The sequence below is a fragment of the Sminthopsis crassicaudata genome, chromosome 3 (genome assembly GCF_048593235.1).
Source record: "Sminthopsis crassicaudata isolate SCR6 chromosome 3, ASM4859323v1, whole genome shotgun sequence".
NCBI lineage: Eukaryota > Metazoa > Chordata > Mammalia > Dasyuromorphia > Dasyuridae > Sminthopsis > Sminthopsis crassicaudata.
In genome coordinates, this window is record NC_133619.1 from 267,660,662 (window position 1) to 267,673,439 (window position 12,778).

Sequence of the window (12,778 nt, forward strand, 5' to 3'; positions counted from 1 at the left end):
CTCGCCAATTTTACAAGGCTACATCGGAACGTCTTTGAAAGCTTAAAAACAAAACAACTCCATGGGACGTAACTGCTCTGTCGATAGAACAATCTCTCGAAGTAGCTTAAAGGTAGATTATTTTCCATCCATTGTAAAAACGAGGAAACTGAGATTCAAAGGTCTTGAGAGAAGCTACATAGAAAAGTCCTGACAGTTTGGAACTGAATGCCGGTAACATTTCTTAAGAGTTCCTTCATTATAATCAACAGGCACTTTGAGAAAATCAGCGAGCCCTTACAATGGCTATCCTGCTTTGGCTGCTTCCTAAATTACTGCGATCTGCCTAAACCTACTCCCTATCCCCGATCTTCTAGATTTGGTACATTTTGGAATCACACGAGTTTTTAGGAAAGTTGTTATAATGAAAAGGGAAACTGTATTCTGCTTTGAAATTTGCTGATAACTGTCTCCGAGTTTTTTTTTGTTTTACTTTATTTCCCATATTAAAAATGTTTTAAGGGCAGAGCCAATGTGTATTCAATAAGAAAATATAAATTTATCCCTGCTCCAGGGAACTTCTTTGTGAGAGTAAGCTGTGACTCTATACACAGTGCCTCGCACAGTAACATGCTCTCTATGCAATACTTAACCAATGAGTTGAATTCAAATGCATTTTGAGAACTTTGGAAGTGAGAGGACCTTACTACTGTAATCTTTACTCACTTGCCCTTGCCCATATATCTACGTAAATCTCAGCAGGTTTTCTTCCCAGCCCCAGCTTGGTATCTTCTTTCTGAAGAATTGCTTTTCTAACCGTGTGTTTCGCAGCTGGCACTGCAAACCGTCCGTTAAATATGTATTTAAAACGTTAAGACCTGAAGCGTGGAAATATGTTGCCTAACGGTTATGATGATGACCCATAACAGTTCAATTAGGAGAATCTGTCACATAGACAATCTGGCTGGGGTGGGGGGTTGGGAAAGCTTGCTTGTGCACAAGAGTCGATACGTACAGTCTCCATGAATAAAAGGTGTGCGAAAGCGCCCATTTCTGTGCTTGTGAGTCTAATTTTTGCATTTCCGTGCTTTTAGGTATGTGTGTTCACACATGCACAAACATTTGTGCTATGTGTGCACGCATTTTCTGGTTTGTGCAAGTATAAACAATTCATTTGTATGTATGATCATCCATAAGTATACACACTCTACTCTTCTTCATTCCCCCCCCTCCGTCCCCCAATACAGTGTGGAAAACCATCCCCAAGAGAACGTGGTGCCGTTTGTCTTGGTTTTGTTATAGGCAAATTGGCCTGTAAAGGAGGCTAGTCTGAGTCTGGCCAACCAGCTGCAGAAGGCATGGCTACCCGCCAGGTTAGGAGCTAAGACTTAGCCGCCCGCAGGCAGCTGACTGTAGCGGGATTAAAGGCGGGGCAGGAGGGTGACTCTACGTAATTGCACCTGTGTATGAGGAGGAGTGCAAAGAGATCTAGTTCAAGGGTCTCTAAAAAGAGCATCTGAAACTTGGATACCACTCAATATGAAACCAAATGAGCAGTAGAACAGCAGCAGCAGCTTGAACGTAGGGCAATAGCACTGAATTATAAAACGACAGTGTTGGACTAGAAGGAGATCTATGTTTTTTTGTTTTGTTTTGTTTTGTTATCCCCCAGCTTTAAAGTCCTATGGGTCTGTGATTATCAAATCAGAAAACTAGGCCCTCAACCGCATCCTTCCCGTAACCAGCTGTGTACAGAGCAGAGTACGCAAGGCTAGTAACCTCCCTATTCTCCTCAGGCCAGTCCAGTGGCTGCGCAGAAGTTGCGGCGGATGGGAGGGGCGGAGCAGAGACTGAGGTCCCGGACAGTGCTTAGGGGAGTTATCTCGCCCCCAGACTTGCGGATAAAGCTGAGCTCATTGCTTTGAAGCCGTGTCCTCCTCTGTACAGTTCCAGACTTCCTTGTCAGAAAGGTCTTTTCTACTTCATGAAAAAAAAAACAAAAAAAAAAAAACTAAGGGGGTTGGAGGGTGAAGGGGAGAAGTGAAAGTAACTGTAGTTAAAGAAAAACATTGTGGCTTCTGAAGCTCTAGGAAAAAGGCTTCTCAAATGCTTCGCTTTCTTCTTTTCAACTTGCTTCCAGCTGAGGGATGGTGGTGTGGTGCTGGTTGGTGTGTGTGTGTGTGTGTGTGTGTGTGTGTGTGTGTGTGTGTGTGTGTGTGTGTGTGTGTGTGTGTGTGTTTGCGCGCACACACACACGCGCGCGCTTTGCAGGAGAGTCACTCGCTGTATTTACTGTCGATAAAATCCCAGGGAGTTTCTTAGCAGATGCGGGCGTTTTGGAGCTCTCAGAATCCGCTGTTCAAATGCATTGGAGTTATGGAGTTTCTTTCTTTCTTTTTCCTCTTTTTGCATTTTCCTCTCACAAAGGGTCGGTTTCTGCTCAAGCCGCCTAGTGGCTGGGTGGGAAAAGCTCCCGCCGAACTTTCTCAGGCTCGGTTTTCTACTTTCAGAGTTAGAAATAGATAGACCTCCCAACTTCTTTCCTTTGCTCTCTCTTTTCTTTATCTTTCCTCCCTTTCCTCTTCCTTTGGGCATTCAAGTTTTATCCCTCCCTCTGCCTGCTGGGCTGTTAGCGCCGTGGCTGCCAAGTTGAACGGCTTCCTGTCCTGTCTAACGCGGTCCAAAAGGCACAGCAGTAACAATTCCTGGCAGAGGGGAAAAGGCCGTTTCAGCCAATGGGGCCATGAGGGAGGGCAAAAAAGCAACACCAAGACCACAAACTTCAAGACCATAGAACTCCAAAAGCAATTGAATGTGCATCTTCTCCTGATCTTTTGCAGTAGCAAGTCATAGGCTCAAATCAGAAAACTTGGACTGGAGTACCACTCTGGTCCCCTGAAAGTCATCATATTTCTAAACTTCAATTTCTCCACCTGTATATTGGACAGAACCGCCTCATAGAAAAAAAAATCTTAAAGAGCAATCGATATTTGCAGTTTGCTCTCCTCTGAGTTTTGCCTTTAGAGGTCGAACTTGGGATATTATAAATTGCTTTTCTGGTTCAAGAATGGGTTGCTTTAGGTGACATCTGAGATCCCTCCCAACTTTAACAGTGCAATTCTGTGATGCTGATTCAAGATTGTTATGAGGAAAGTAGAAATGTGAGCAATTATTATCATTATTCATCTTTGTATCGTTGCCCATAGTCTTCAGTCCAGTACTAAGATCAGATACAATAAAATTTTGTAGCATTAACATGTATTGACATGTCTGCATGTTATAGAAGTACATGTCAATGGATTTGTATGCATGTATCTTTGGGTTGTTAATGAGAATAATTGCATCCATTTAAGTGGTACATATACTGCTGTTTTTGAAGAATTAAGAACTTGAGGTGTAGGTTTCTGTTTTGGTGGAAGTTTCTGAATAAAATGATGTCATTGTGACTTCTACATATGAATGAGTATATGTGTGTAGGATAGATAGAAAATGAATGAGCACTATTTCTATTTAACAGTGTATCTAAACCCTTACTTGGTCCTGAGTTTGGAAGGCTTAATTTAAGGCTTCCACTTTGGGAACCATTGTGATTGGCAAGGAGGGAGTGGTAAAACCACCAGACACCTAGAAAGGTGACCTTGGGCAAATCATTAAATAGCTCTGGCTTTTAATTTCTTCATTTGAAAAATGAATGGTTTGGAGTTTATCTCTATGATCTTCCTCAGCTCTTAAAACCCCAAAACTCTCAAAATCTCAATGAGGTTTACTATCTGTCTATATAATTCAATGGAAAGATCAAAAATAATTTAGTTCCTGAATTGACCCTCTGTGAAGTAACTTCTCCAGGTTGTTGATTCTTCCCCTGGCAATTTAAGGACTTTAAGGAACTTGCTTGGATCTCTCTTTATTTTGATGTTAATGAGGGTTATTTTTCTGAACCTCAGGCTTCTGGATTGCTAAATGCTGCCTGGGGAGTTCTGCAGGGTGCTCCAACGAGATTGTAGACCTAGAGCGGTTAGTGACCCTAGAGATTCATCTGGTCTTCCTCTTATTTTACTGATGTGGAAATAGAGGCCCAGAGATCTAAAGTGATGTGCCAAAAATCATAGCCAGTAAATGCAAAGCTGAAGCTCTTTCCAAGGCATCACAAAGCCTGCTGCATACCTAAATACAGAGTGAACCCAACACTTCCCTTGATATCTCGATAACTCTGAAAATGAGATCTGATTTAACCTATAAAAAACATCAAGGGATAAACAGTATAATTTTCCCATTATCCCTTTGTAGAAAGACTCATCAGTGCTATACAAGGAGTACTTGTTGATCTCAAGAGAAAACTGGACTCAAATCATTATAGTATAAGGTGAAACATTATAGTCGTGGTAGTGGAAAAATTGGATTGTGTGTTAGAGGATTTGGGTTGATATTCTGCTTCTGGTACTTTGAGTTCCAGACCTCAGTTTCCTCATTTGTAAAATGAGATTAGTTTACTCTTCTCTAAGTGTATGGATCTAAGCACAAAGAGACATAAACAAAGGGAATGGAGTGTATGAATAAAAGGTTATTGCTGACTGGAGGAATAAAATAAGGCTTCCTGAAGATGGAGCATAGATGAGTACTTGAGTAAAAAGATTTAGAGGATTCTGAAAGTGATAAAACCTATATTTTTTACAGTCGTCTTTTCTACAGGAAGCAGCAATACCAGATTCAATCCCATTAGAAATGGGATATTGCATAAAACAAATGCAACAGTTTAAGCTTTCACCTCCCTGCTCTTACAACAGACGTCCCAGAAAATGGTGATTTTCAGAGAAAAAGAACTTTCCCATCTGGTTTGTGAGGCAGGCTCTGCACCTTTCCCTTACACCTCCAAAAGGTATGAAAAGTACAATGGAACATGAAGAACTCAGCCTCTCATTTAACTAGATATATGTCCTTGGTTCGACCTTCCTCCTTTTAACTGAAATTGTATGTATTTTATGAACCTCTGATCCTATCAGAAAAACCTACACTAAACTTAAACAATCATTATTGTTATTTTGTAAGAGATATTGTCAAAATATCTACATTGTCATCTCACTACATGTATAGATTGGCTTGACTTCAGATTTTTTCCCCCAACAAAATAGGAAGTTTCAAGATACTTAGTCCAATTCCCTATTTGACAGAAGACAAAACAGAGCCCTGAAAGATTTAAATGATATACAGGTAGTAAGCTGCAAAGATGAAAGTTGAATTCCACTCTCCTAAGACTCCAAGTTCAATCACTTTTCCACAACCCAATGTTGTGGATTGGCTTATTGTGGGAATAATGCTTTGAAAACCTTAAAGTGATATGGCAATAGTTATTGTAATTATTATTGGGGGGGAGAAATCACATTTTACCAGAGACTGATTTCCTATGTTGCACCATTATCAATTCTGATGAGAATAAGAAAATTCTGCAGTATCTTTACATTCACACTAATTTAAGTATTCTTTCATAGCCACATGGGAAGATGATAATAAGTGTCTTTGAATGAAGTCCTGATCTGATAGTAGGGGAGTGACCCTGTCTTTTGGCTAGTCCCTTGAAGCTGGAAAGACTTCATTGTTGTAAAGTCGACCATCTCCACTCTTTCGCTGGCCCCTCAGGTCCAGAGGGCGCCCTCGCTCCTCCCTACGGACCGAGAATCCAGCTCGGGCTGGTGGAACCTCGCGTTCCCGGAGATCCAGGAGGCTAGGAGCCTTTCCACTTCAAAAACAGCGGTCTCAAGTGCTCAGGGAACAAAGCACTAGGCAATCTCTTAAGCTCGAAGGACAAGACCGGCTTTCTCAAAGAAACTTACACCTGTACCACCCACCTGCACACCCTTTTCTTCAGACTACAGGAACTATTCTCCAATCCTGACAAGTGAAGAGTAATGGGTATTTTGTGCCAAAGGACCTTCGGAGGTGCCCGGGCAGGGAGTGGAAGGAAGCTGAAGCCAAATAAAAGTGAAGAAATAAGAAAGTTTTGTGGTTGATTCGTTTCGTTCATTCTTTCATGCTTCCATCCATTCATCCATGCACATTCATTCATAGTCAAGGAGAATATAATGGTAAATCCGACTCAGCTTATGAGCAATTGAGATTTATTAAGAGTTATTGGGGTCTCCTCATTAACCTATCTTTTCATTCCTTGGGTTCCTTATAGAGAAGAGAACCTGAAATTTCTAGGTCGCTGGCGAGGGCTGTCTTTTTCTGCAGGTGTCAAGCATTTCCTTCTAGTCCCTTAGTCTTAGTTGTGCTGTGCAGCTATGCGACTGGGAAAGAGGTAGGAGGGAACTGGACATCAGACAGCGAAATTTGAAGCGCATTTTCTTTTAAGAGCAGGCGGGCTCTCTCAAAAGTACTTCGTGCTCTTCTATAAACTGTCGTTGCATAGCCTTTATTGTCCCATACTCTTCATCGCTTCCTCTCTCCTTTTCTTTCTTTTTCCTTCTCTCGTCCTTTCTTTTTCTTCTGACTTTCCTTTCCCTCTCCTCATATACTCTCCCTCCCCTTGTTTCCTCCTCCTGCTTCTCTTCTTTCCTTCTCCTTTCTTCAATTATGTTTTTCTTCACTTTTTCTTCCCCATCACTTCTATGTTCTCTTCTCCAAATTCTTCTTTATGAAAAGTGTGTGTGAGTGTGTGTAGGGCAATTTTTATGAACTGATGTTTAAATCTAGAGTCTGTGCTGTGTGTAATTACCCATGATTTCCAAAATAAACTGACTTACATACAGATCATACTATAACCAAGAGGAAAATTTCGAAGAAATAAATAGAAAATTCACACTTTCCTAGTACTGTTCAGTAAACTCTATGGTAGAAGTCAATATTTTGGTGGTATTCTTGTTTTTAAAATTCAATTCAATAAACATTTATTTATTAAGTTCCTAAAATATGCAAAGCAATATGCTAGAAAATGGGGGCAATACACACTTAATATAACTCATAATTATTATCCCTGAGGAGCCTAATTAGAGTCAGGAGATCTGCAACATTCATTAGTGTATTTTTGTGATTATGTCATTATATTATATATGTATTTTGCTACTACTCCACTAATTCTTTTTTTTTTCTTTCAGCTTTTTTGTAAAGAACTGAACAATCCGTATTTGTCTAAATCAAAAACACACCTAAAAGCACATAACCAGATTATCCAGGGTCATTTCTGGAGAATTTTATGTAATTAGGTTTCAGAATAGATTTTGAAGTGTAACTTTTACTTCAGATGAAGTAAAAGATTCTGTTTCAGCCTTTTTTTTTTTACCTTTACTCTTTATCTCTCTGCTTCACATGTGTTTCTTGTAAACGCCATATTGTAGAATGCTGTCTTTTAATCCAGTCTGCTATCTCCTTCTGTTTTATGGGAGAGTTCTTTCCATTCACATTCACAGTTAAAATGACTGTGTTTTTCATTATCCCATTTTCCCCCTTTTCCTTTTCTCCTTTCCCTTCTCACCAGTGTTTTGTTTGTGATCATCACCTCCTTCAATCTGTCCTCTCCTTTTTCACCCCCTCCTCCTTTTTATCCCTTTTCCTTTCTACTTTTGTTCTTCCTTTTATTAGTCTCCCCTTTTCCTCTTCTCTTTCCCCTTCCACTCCCCCACAGGGTGAGGCAAGTTTCTATAACAAACTAAATATGTATGGTATTCTTCTGTGAGGCAAAGCTGATAAAACTAAAGTTCAAACAATGCTTATCCCCTTCCCTTCTTTTCCTCCTTTTTTGCCTGGAAGTTTAACTTTTAAAATAATGTATCACTCATGGGTCCACTGTCCCTAAAAGGCCCTGGATCTAATTCTGGGAACCTAAACATCAAAGGGTCACCATTTATCTTTGATTCATGGTCTCTACTGGGAATTCTCCAGGAAAAAAACAGAATTCTAAACTAAATCTTAGAAAATAGGGTAGAGAACAAAAATTACTAACCATAACTACAGGGAAAGATGTATAGCAAATTTCTCTGATAAATATTTCTCATTTCTCAAATATATAGAGAATTGAGTCCAATTTTAGAAATAAGAGCTACTTCTCAATTAATACATGGTCAAAGGATATGAACAGGCAATTTTCAGATAAAGTAATCAAAACTGTTCATAACTATGAAAAAATGCTCTAAATTGCTATTAATTAGAGGAATGTAAATTAGAATAATTCTGAGGATACTATTTCATAACTACCATATTTCATAATATTATGGAAATGCAAAATGACAAATGTGGATGTGGATGTGAAAAATTTGGGGACACCAATTTAGTGTTGGTGAATTTTTACACTGTTTCAACCATTCTCTGCAGGGGTTCTCAAACTATGCCCACAGGCCACATGCAGCCTGTTGAGGACATTTATGCAGCCTGCAGAGTTATGGCAAATGGGCTGAGGGGCGGAGACAGAGTGTGAGTTTTTGTTTTTACTATAGTCTGGGATCCTCCAACAGTCTGAGGGACAGTGAATTGACCCCCTATTTAAAAAGGTTGAGGACCATTGCGTCTAGAGCAATCTGGAACTATACCCAAAGGGCTATAAAACTTCCATATCCTTTAGCCAAGGAATGCCACTACAAAGTCTCTATCCCAAAAAGATAAAAGAAATTACAAAGAAAAAGGACTTACATGTGCAAAAATATTTATAGCAGATCTTTTTGTGGTGGCAAAGGTTTGGAAATTGAAGGAACATTCATTAAAATGGCTGAACAAATTGTTGTATGTAATTATGATGGAATACTATTGTGCTATAAAAAATGACAAAGGTTTTTCTAGAAAAAACTCAGAAAAATTACATGAATTGATGCAAAGTGGAAGGAGTAGAACAAATAGAACATTGTAAATAGTAATAGTAATGTTGGATAATGATCAACTGTGAATAACTTGTCTATTCTTGACAATACAGTGATTAAAGACAATTCTAGAGAACTTATGATGAAAGATGCTATCCATCTCCAGAGAAAAAAATTTGAAGACTAAATATAGATTAAAGAACACTTTTCTTTTTCTTGTTGTTTTTGTCTTGTTTTCTTTCTTTCTTAACATGATTAATAAGGAAATATTTTGAATAAATAACCCATATAAAATTATTTTCTTCCTCATGGAGGGGGTATGTGGAAGAAGAGAGGGAGAAAGAATTTGGAACACCCCCCAAAATTTTAAATGAACATTAAAAATAGTTTTTACATGTAATTGGGGAAAAATAAAATATTAAATAAGAAAGAAATTAAAAAAAGAAATCTTAGGAATAAATATGGGTGTCAGCATGCTCAACTCCCAAAGGAAATCAATAAATGGTATGAATATTATGCATAATACAGCCATTCTTTTACATACTATGGAAAAATTCATATTAAAAGAAATACTGGTATTATAAAGCACTCAAATACTGGCCCTCTCTTTCCAATTGAACTCTGATCTGGAAGGTAAATACAATCCGAAGAGTGCTTAACCACCTATTCAGTGCCTACTTGCACTTTAACAGCAACTCACAGCAATATGATGGAAAATTAGAAAAGTTTTCCCTGTTTCCCCCAGGCTTTTGGCTTTCAGTCCTTCATCTGCATAAGTTCTTTTCAATTTCCTTTACCAAAAAACATGGTGTTGAGGAAAATTTCTCTCACTTTAGCTGACCAAGAGAAATTAGGAACTGTCTCTTGAATACTCTCATAATTTATAAGTACAATCCATTTTTAGGAATGGTCTATGGCCTATTTTTAGGGATAAATCTTAGACTAGCATGGTATAAGATCAATTATGGAATGAAATGAGGCACTCATGAGTTATTCTAAGAGGAGCAGAAACAGATTCACTTTGCTTTGTTTGATCCAGATATAAAACAAGGATATAATGGTACTTAGCTTCTATAGATTCACTGGTCTTCAGATATATCCACCAACTTCAAGGGGCTCTGACTCAATGAGGGTAGAATTTTTTTATACCCTAGAGTGACCAGAAAACTGTGCTAAAGGAGGGAAGAGTCAAGTAGGTCTTGGGAATGACTGTGTCCTTTTTTTTTTTTTTTTTTTTTTTTTTTTTTTTTTTTTGGAGTAACTAATCTTTGTTCCTAGGAAATGGGATGAATCCTGGTCCTATCACACTTGGGCTCTGAGAAGCAGTGTGTGTCAACCAGGATTTAGTAATCTAAGAAAACTTCTTTCAGGTTTGATATGTGTTTCTCTTGCAAGACACCAATCTCTATTCCTTGGTGGTGAAGGACGAAGTCCCTCCCATTAATCTTAGGTCTAGAAGTCTAAGAGGGAGAGAAAGAGAAGGAAAAGACAAGAGTTGAGTTATTTCATAGACCTCTAGAAAAGGTGGATCTTATATTTCTGCATTCTACATTAATCAGGGACTCCAATGACCTTCAGAACATAGTCTATTTTTCCTTTTGTATTTATCTCTTTAGCTTCCAGGGTGTCTTGCAATTCTCTCTTCCTCCCTCCCTCCCTCCCTCTCTCTCCCTCTCTCTCTCTCTCTCTCTCTCTCTCTCTCTCTCTCTCTCTCTCTCTCTCTCTCTCTCTCTCTGTGTGTGTGTGTGTGTGTTGTGCACAAAAATCATTATCTTGGAGGGAGAGAGGATATAATTTTTGTTCCTTTGTTACTTAACTGAGAAGATGTAGAAAGGCTTCATATATAAGATGGCACTTTTGCTGATTTTTGAAGAAGGTGAGGGATATTAAGAGATGTAGGGTTAGCAGGAAGGATATTCCAGAACTAGCCAGTGCAGCATCATGAAGATGGAAGAAGATGTGTTATCTGCAAAGAATGGCAACATAATCAGTGTGGCTGGATGATAGGGTATGGGAAGAGTAGCACACATAGTATGTATGTATAATTTACAATAAGGTTGGCATAGTAAATTGGGGCCAGGTTGTGAAAGGTCTTAAAAGTCAAACAGAGATTATATTTACCTACCTCACAGTATTGTTGGAAAGATCAAATGGGATACATACAAGTCTTATAGTGAGACATGAAATCAATGGAAAAGATAAAAATTAAATTACCAGTTTTTTTAAGTAGTTTCTGTTGTTGTTGTTCTTCTTTTCCTCCAACATAGAGAGAATTTTGATTTGCGAGCAAAAATGAACAAAGGAACACAATGTTGTATTTCCTTTACTTTTCTTTAAATTATTCTAAATTTAATAATCGTCACCATAAATGAGAATTCTAACATACAGATGGCAATAACAGCAGAATATTTCTCATTTGTGGAGTTACAAAGTTCTGGTATGTAAAAAAGCTTTTAAATGTATATTAAATTTCACTAGATATTTACCCCCCCCCAAAAAAAACCTGTATTCTCTGTACAGAAAGCACTTTGTATATTCTTTTTATTCTGTGTATGTTTATTATTATTATTATTGTCATTTTTATTATAATGTTTTACAGAATTGCTCAGTGTCTATCTTGACCTGATTTTGATTTCTTGGCCATGTATCATTTCACAAGTCATCCTGCATTTCTTTGCATTCTTCATAGTTATAATTTCTTTTAGTGCTAAATAATTCTATTACATGTGTATGCCAAAATTTGTTTAGCCATTCCTCATTTGTTGAACATATCAGTTATTTACACTAATCTAATATCCCTATCAAAACAAATAGTCTTGTATAAATAGATCATTTTTCCTACTTGTGGAATCACTGATACAAAGGATATGAATAGTTTTATAGTCTTTACAGTACAATGCCATAAGATATTTTTAAAAAATGAGTCCGTCCATTGTTCCATCAGAGTTTTTCTAGTGTAATTGTTCTGCTACAATCTTGCCAACATTGAATTTTAACCATCTTTGCTAATTTAATGCACATAATAAATAAGGCAGTGTCTAAGAATCATTTCAATGTGCAGTTCTTTGTTCTTCCAAATAGCTTGATTTGATTTAGGTCAATTCCTTATAGATATTAAATGTCAGATTTTTATCAGAAAAAAAATTATGGCAAAGATTTTACTTTCTGATTTTATTTCTTTCCTTTTAATTCAGGATGAATTATATCCTGTACCAAAACTTTATTTTTATAGATCCAAATTGATTTATTTTGTATACTCTACATTATTCTACTTTTTGACTAGATAAAATTTTTCTACCACTATGAAACAGTGGCAGAGATAGAACTTCTAACTTTTTATTTTTTTAATGATTAAAATTATTTTGTAAATATATTGATCCATCTGAAATCAATGTTTGCCACAATTTCCTCATTTATAAAATTATAAATGAAAATATTTATAAAATGAAAAAACAAAAATTTATAAGATATAAAATATAAAAAGAGCATTCCCCCCTCTCAAGATAATTATGAAGATAAAAGGAGATAATATTTGTAAAGTGTTTTGCAAACCTTAAAGTGCTATATAAAACACTAGCTATACATAATTGTTATATATGCCATTATCTTAGCAAGAAATTCTATGGAGCAAGTTTATTGAATTAATGCTATATCCAACAACATTCATTGACAGCAGGTATCTCCTATCATTTTCTAATTATTTTTCAATCCTTTATTTTAAATTCCTTGAGCTTGGGAGAGGGTTGGGACAGAACTGGCAAGAATTAAAGAGAAAGGAGACATCAGTATCTACAAACTCTATTGTCTTTTTGGGTTCTCCTATTGCTCCTGGCTTCCCATTTTAAAAGAGAAAATAGAAGACTTTAACTCTATTTCCAATTGCTGAAAGAAAATATTCTGGGAACAAACTAGGAGCTGGCAGTCTCTGGCATGCTTCTATCCCTAGCTTAATCTGCAAGAGACTTTGGGGGAATTTCCCCTTTAGGTGAGATCTTTGAGCACTCTGGATGCTCTGG